Here is a 7,500-nt window from a genome sequence, read left to right as displayed (position 1 = left end):
TGGTCAGTGTCAGGCCATAACTTTACGAAGGCCACGGTTTAATGAACCAAGACAGATAAGGTGGACGTTTAGGATTTCCCTCTCATCAACAAAACATGATGAATGAAACATTAAAAGCGAAATGGAGATGAGAGATTAATTAGCATTGTTAAGGGTGTTGAAAAAGGATTTTTGCCTGATGAGATCTTAATTCTCATCTTTTGCGGCATCAGCCAGAGGTTTAATTAGGTGCAATTATGATCATTTCATTATAAAACAGAGCACACGGCCAAAAATTTCATGCTCGAAGCATGAAAAAATGGGGGCTGGCTGAGTCTAGCTTGTGTACATGTGGATGCCCAGAGCAGACGATGTAGCACATCCTTAGAGAATGCCAGGATGGGTCCAGCTGCACTGACCATGACCTAAGAGTCTGTCCACAGATGCTGTGGTATAAAACACCTGAAGTATAAAGAATTCGATAACTTCCAGATAACCAACCTCCCCGAAAAAAAAAATCAAAATCATTATGGATTTAAATATATTACAAGCATAAGAAAACGAATATCGAACACAAATCCAATGAGTTTCGCTCTTTATTATCTTCTTTTCCACAAAAGTGTTTTTAAAATTCTGGAATACTACTTAAAATGTTAAGAAAAGAATACCTCGTGAAGCAAACAAATGAAAGCTCTTATAGAGAAAAACATTATTTATTGTATTTTATAACAAAATCAAACAATAATCGGTGTTGTTATCGTCCATTGAAAAATGTTCTTAAATAGGATTCAAGAGGTATTAGAAAATCCACTGTACCATTAGAACAAAAAGAAACCAAACAAAAACAAAAACCCAAAAACAAACAAAAGACGACAAAATTAGAAAACGGTAGATAATAAGCTGCTTTCGGGAAACCATGGCTCAGAGTCAAAATTTAAATGAGTTATCCCCCTTTGTTCATATTGCTTTAAAAAAAACAAACACGTTTTATCACTCAAAATTGTTTGGTTTTTTTAAACTTGAGCTTTTATAGGCCGCAAAACTCACTAAACGTGCTCAAAGCGCTTTACAAAGGGTCCCTGACCAACAGAAACACATAACATGTAGAACGAAGCAGGCCGTCTGTTAGGCGATATAACCATATTTTTTTCTTCCGACAGAGACAACACTGTTAACGGCCAGATACTCATACATCTGAGCACGTTGAAAGAATGCGAGTAAAGAGCCTTCTCCAAGCGTTGAGAGAGGCTCGAACCTAAGGTCCTTCCGATCCGAAATCGAGTGTCATAGGGCAAGACCACATTTATATTACATGCTAATCAATGGAGTGTTGACTGTTGACCCATTAAGATTCATGATTAAATGTGTCACCAACGATCTGTGTCATGCGTCATGTTGGGGTAAAACGGATGCTAAGAATTGACTTTAGGGTCTAAATTAATTGTGAATTCTTTTCACGAGGTCCCAGGTTTGAGCGTTTTTGCTGAGTCATTTAACACAATCGATACAAGAAGGATGAGTTTTCTGACCAAATTCTTAATACGAGCTTTGAACACATGTAGTGGATATTGCGCTATATAAAATCTCAAGATTTTTGTTGTTGTATTTTTAGGGGGGGGGGGGGGGGGGGGTGTGTGGTTAGTATAAAAATGGAAGAATAAAGAAAAATTCCGGTCAACAAAAGTGGTGGCTGTGATCGTGATGCGAATGACAATGATGATGATGATAATGATAACGCCAACGACGTCGACGACAATGACAACGACGACGATGATGATGATGCTGATGTTGATGATGATGATGATGATGATGATGATGATGATGATGATGATGATGATGATGATGATGATCATGATGATGATGATGATGATCATGATGATGATGATGATGATGATCATGATGATGCTGATGATGATGATGATGATGATGATGATGATGATGATGATGATGATGATGATGATGATGATCATGATGATGCTGATGATGATGATGATCATGATGATGATGATGATGATGATGATGATGATGATGATGATGATGATGATGATCATGATGATGATGATCATGATGATGCTGATGATGTTGATGATGATGATGATGATGATGATGATGATGATGATGATGATGATGATGATGATGATGATGATGAGCTTTGAGCACCTTTAGTGGATATTGCGCTATATAAAAAGCTAAATATTTTTGTTTGTTTTTTTTTAGGGAGGGGGGGGGGGGGGGTAGGGTAGTATAAAAATTGAAGGTTGAAGATAAATTCCGGTTAACAACAGTTTGACTTAAATAACAAGTCTGAATGATGTTGTGGTGGAAGCTATTATGGTGATGCTTATGTCAATGATGATGATGATGATGATGATGATGATGATGATGATGATGATGATGATGATGACGATGACAACGACAACGCCGACAACGACGACGATGATGATGATGATGATGATGATGATGGTGATCAAATTAATGCGCTGTTTGAGACCCTTACTTCCCGTTTGCCATCGTTATCGTTGAAATATCCAGGGGCCGTTTTCATGAACCGGAGTAGGGTTTAGTCTCTATCTCTGACTTTAGTCAAGGACTTGAAAATTTGGATTTCATGTCAACTGACTAAGCAAGTAATCGACTATAATCACGGCACCTGCGGACTAAGTTTGGCCAAGTTTTATTCATTTGCTGAGGCATGACTTCACAAGCTTAGACTGAGACTTGTAACTAGGATACGTCATACCGTCAACAAGACAGCGAGAGAGCTTCGATTCGGAAGGAAAATAAGTTGGTTACCAATGGTAGAGGTAAAAAGTGTCCGGTTGCTGTTGACACTGGCTTTAAAAAACTGTAAATGCAGACCGTCGAAAGTACACATTTTTGTAAGTAAAAACTTTTTTTAAAAACTGAATGTAATCGGCTCGTGAGTTGCGAGTGATTGGAGACTCGAAATCGAAGGATTTGCGTCAAAGAACAACAAAGAAAATGAATAGAAAGTATAGTGGAGTTTACTTTTCCAATTTTCTAACACATTGGGGACGAATAATTATGTGTCTTTTGACAAGTTATAAACTACAACTATCTAGTGGGCATTCCAGTGCAATTGTTGTAAAAACGACATCGTACCTTCGACCGTAAAAATATACTATAGTATATAAAGGCCAAACAATTTACATGGTTTCCTGTTTTACTTATGGTTCTGAAGGACTACTTTTCATGTTTTGGCTTTGGTAACAAAATCTTTACATTGATATTTGTCGAGTTCCATGTCAGAGCGTGATATTAAACTTGGTACCTTCTGGGTACAAAGCAAAGACTAGGGTACACCGTAGGTCAAGTGGTTTTCAACATGGTTGTCAATAATAATTGTACATGCGTAACATACTGGTCAAGGCCAAGGGCTTTTTCCTCTGTCCACTTTGCTACGGTTTCACTCATTTTTTTATATATTAACGTTTGGTGGTCAAGTGGCTGTGACTTTTCGTCACCTGTGTTATGATTACCTAAATGAGAAAGGATGATATAAACAATCGTCATCTTCATCTTCATCTTCATCATCATCATCATCATCATCATCATCATCATCATCATCATCATCATCGTCGTCGTCGTCGTTGTCATCATCGTCATCATCGTCATCACCATCATCATCATCGTCGTCGTCGTCATTATAATCGTCATCATATCATCATCATCATCATCATCATCATCATCATCATCATTATCATCATCAACAGCAGCAGCAGTAACAGCATTATCATCATTGTCATTATCACCACATGACGCCTGTCAGGCGATATTACAATTTTTATCGGACAGAGACAACGCTGTTAATGGTCAAGTACTCATTATACACCTGATTGCGGTGAGAAAATGTGAGTAAAGAGCCTTTTCCAAGGACTCAACTATGCGCCGAGCAAGGCTCGAACAAAGGACCTCCCGATCCGAAAGGGAGTGTCATACCGCTAGACCATATAGCCACACAAGTGTAAAGGGCTGTTCGGGTCTTTTCTAAAAAATATGTTGATTTCCTATTTTATTTAGTGATTTTAATCGTTCTATTTTGTCATATAGGTTAGGTTAAAAATAACAAAATTTTTGGTGAAAAAAATACATTATCTGCTGTTGATACCCGTCTTGCATTCTGATTCTGGTCTGGCATTTAAAATCATAACAATCTTAATCTTATGCATGGCAAATTTTCCGAAATAAAAACTAATGAAGGTATAACCTCCATATTCTTCCGGCTTATCAACATTGTATCATTTTGTGTCACCACAGAGAGATTTTACCGCTTCAGCTTATGGGATTATTATTAGAACATTACAAAGTTGTAAATCAAAATTTTTTGAAAAAACTGATGTTAAAATTTGATAGTTATGGAATATAAGTCAGGAAACACATACCTTTTCAAAAAATAATATCTCATTGGTGACATACTACATCATCTCTGTGACAATTGTGGGAATTTTCAGACAACTTCATGGAAAAGATTCTGAGAAATGTTTGACACAGTATCCCATAGCCCTAGAAAAATGACATATTGAGAAAAAAGCAAAATAGCTTTCCGTTTTTCACATTCTTCTTACTACCTTTACACTTTACGACCGCGTTTTTCGTGCCTTTATTTATATTTTGAGACTTCAATAATATTATTTCTAAGATAATGAAATATCGTTTTCAACAAAAATCTCAACATCAAGTTTTTGAAGGATTTTCCTAATAATTAGACCCAAACCATCCCTTAAATTATGTATTGGTTGGAGTGCCCATTTAAATCGATTCAATCACATAAATTAGTGGATGTTTCGTCGCTATAACATATAGAAGCTCGAATTTATCCAGGGGGGGGGGTGGTTCAGGGGGTTCCACCCTTCCCCCCCCCCCCCCCCCACCCCCCTTCCGCACGCACCCACCCACACATCAAAATGGCCTACACAACATTATTAACCTGTCTACGTAATAAGCGAAGTCCTAACAAAACCTGTTTTTCAAACCAGTATTGCGTTTCACTTACATATGTATGTATATATAGCCCAAGTGTGTGTGTGTGTGTTGTGTGTGTGTAGTGTGTGTTGTGTGTGTTAAGTAACTGTGTCTCATTGGTATAATCACGTCCTTCAGAGAGGCCAGGGTCCTATAAGTTGTATCTCAATGTGTTTGTGTGTGTGTTAGACTTCCTTTATGAAGTATTCAATTCTAGTTCTTTTTTCAGAAGACATGGACTAAATAATAAAATGATATAGTACTTGACGGTAAGTTTGTGTACGTGTGCTACTACTACTACTACTACTACTACTACTACTACTACTACTACTACTACTACTACTACTACTACTACTACTACTACTATTACTACAACAAATGATAATAATAATAATAATAACAATAATAATAATAATAATAATAACAATAATAGTAGTAGTAGTAGTAGTAGTAGTAGTAGTAGTAGTAGTAGTAGTAGTAGTAGTAGTAGTAGTAGTAGTAGTAGTAATAATAATGATAATAATAATAATATAATGATAATAATAATAATTATTATTATTATTATTATTATTATCATCATCATCATCATCATCATCATCATCATTATTATTATTATTATTATTATTATTATATTATAATATTAATAATGATGATATGGATGATGATGATAATGATGATATGGATGATGATGATGATAATAATAATAATAATAATAATAATAATAATAATAATAATAATAATAATAATAATAATAATAATAATAATAATAATAATTCTATGCGATGAATTGGATTTTTTATAAGGAAGTTTAAATCACTCCCAGAAGGTCTCTCATATCAATGTTTATATCTATTTCCAAAGATTACATGGAAGGAAAAAGTCTATAATAATAATAATATTGTATAGTTGAATAAAACGTTTAATGATAAACCATAATGTAGATACATTTGTGCCCCTTTCAATTTCCAAGAACAAGTAAAGCTTCATTGATTTTCTATAGAATCAAAGTGAACGGAAGGTAAAACATGTAATATAATAAACGATTCTTTCATATCTATGTATTTATTAAACAAGTTATTTTTTTACCGTGCCCAATAACACAACATAGTACTTTCATTCACCATAATTTGTATCTTTCTCCTTTTGCTTGAATGTCAATTTGACCCAAAACTAAAAACGTTGAATTTGTATTCATGCGCACCAAAAGATTGTTTATAATTACCAATCAGCTGACTGGGTGGGGTTCCTGACCTCCCATAGTGGGCAGGGGGGGGGTGGGTACATACTGTGTCTTCTATCCCCTTATATCTGTTTTCCAAGATGCTTTCTGTCTTTGTCTTGGAATGAGATTACATGGTTTTGTCCTGGCCCTGGCCGGAGTCCTAGCTGGGAGGGAAAAAGTCAAATGCATTGTTTTTGTTTTGGGAGATGATATTTTTTTCCTTGTAAATCATCTCTCTGTTATTTATTATTATATTTGTTATTTTGAATGTATAATGGAAGCATTTGAGAGTATTCCTCTTTGTTAGATTTTGTGCTTGTGTCCGGATGAGACTGTAGGTGATCTCAAACTAAGTACATTGGTGGTGTGCTCTTGGCATCTACATCTGATCCCTATTTGTCCCCAGTTCCCCTTTGTCTTACTTTCTCTTGGGTGCTTTTTAGTTGTAATTCTAGAACTTTTTACTTTCCCACTTTCTTCCTTTTTACTGACGCTGATCTAACCTAAATGTGTTGCAAGCGCCGTAAAACCCTTAAAAACAAACAAACAAACCAATCAGCTGTCTTTTACACCTAATTTGTGAGTAAAGAGCTTTCTCCAAGGATTCAACTATGCGCCGAGCGAGGCTCGAACTCAGGACCTTCCGATCCGAAAGCGAGTGTCATACCACTAGACCACATAGCCGCACAAATCATGGAATTTGTGGCACACCTTCAAACGTGGTCGCACAAGCATGGTTGGTTGTTTATAAAATAATAACGTGAATGAAAAAGGCCTTTCTCTGATCATTGTTATTGTTTTGATACCGCCAAATGGGTGACTAGTTATCGCACAAGAGGATTCAATAGTCTGATGTCACGTCGCCCGGCAACGAGCAGCTTGGTTCTAAACAAAGAAAATCGGTACTTTTTATGTTTCATGCTGGCTAGAACTTTTTTCACATATCATGTGATCAGAATGTATAAAATTCAAAACGTGATCAGATTTATAATGTTTTTCTCCTCTGGATACACTTTTATGCTCGTCGGAGAAGTATTGCATACGGGCGTCCGCCATTGTTCCGATAGTTTAGAGCCAGTGTTACTAAGTTACCATGCGTCATTAGGAAGGAAGTGACGTTATGACTGTTGAAGAGTATTATTAACCAGTAGATTTTTGACCAAGCAAATCATGGAATTTGTGGCACACCTTCAAACGTGGTCGCACAAGCATGGTTGGTTGTTTATAAAATAATAACGTAATGAAAAAGGCCTTTCTCTGATCATTGTTATTGTTTTAGGTGACTAGTAATCACACAATTGTCTCGATCAGAACTA

General features: G+C 36.0%; 1 protein-coding gene across 1 annotated transcript in view; it reads left to right on the top strand.

Annotated features, from left to right (window-relative positions):
* Positions 1–5,077: 5,077 nt before the first annotated feature.
* Positions 5,078–7,500, top strand: part of LOC144975383 (uncharacterized) — a 41,851-nt gene continuing 39,428 nt past the window's right edge. The window contains exon 1 of the mRNA XM_078919398.1: positions 5,078–5,231. The gene's annotated coding sequence lies outside the window, so the exon portion shown is untranslated. The remainder of the gene's footprint in view (positions 5,232–7,500) is intronic.

This window comes from Berghia stephanieae, chromosome 6, assembly GCF_034508935.2.
Source record: "Berghia stephanieae isolate SIO BIC M18660-M18661 chromosome 6, UCSD_Bste_1.3, whole genome shotgun sequence".
Lineage (NCBI taxonomy): Eukaryota > Metazoa > Mollusca > Gastropoda > Nudibranchia > Aeolidiidae > Berghia > Berghia stephanieae.
This window is presented reverse-complemented; position numbering and strand designations above follow the sequence as displayed.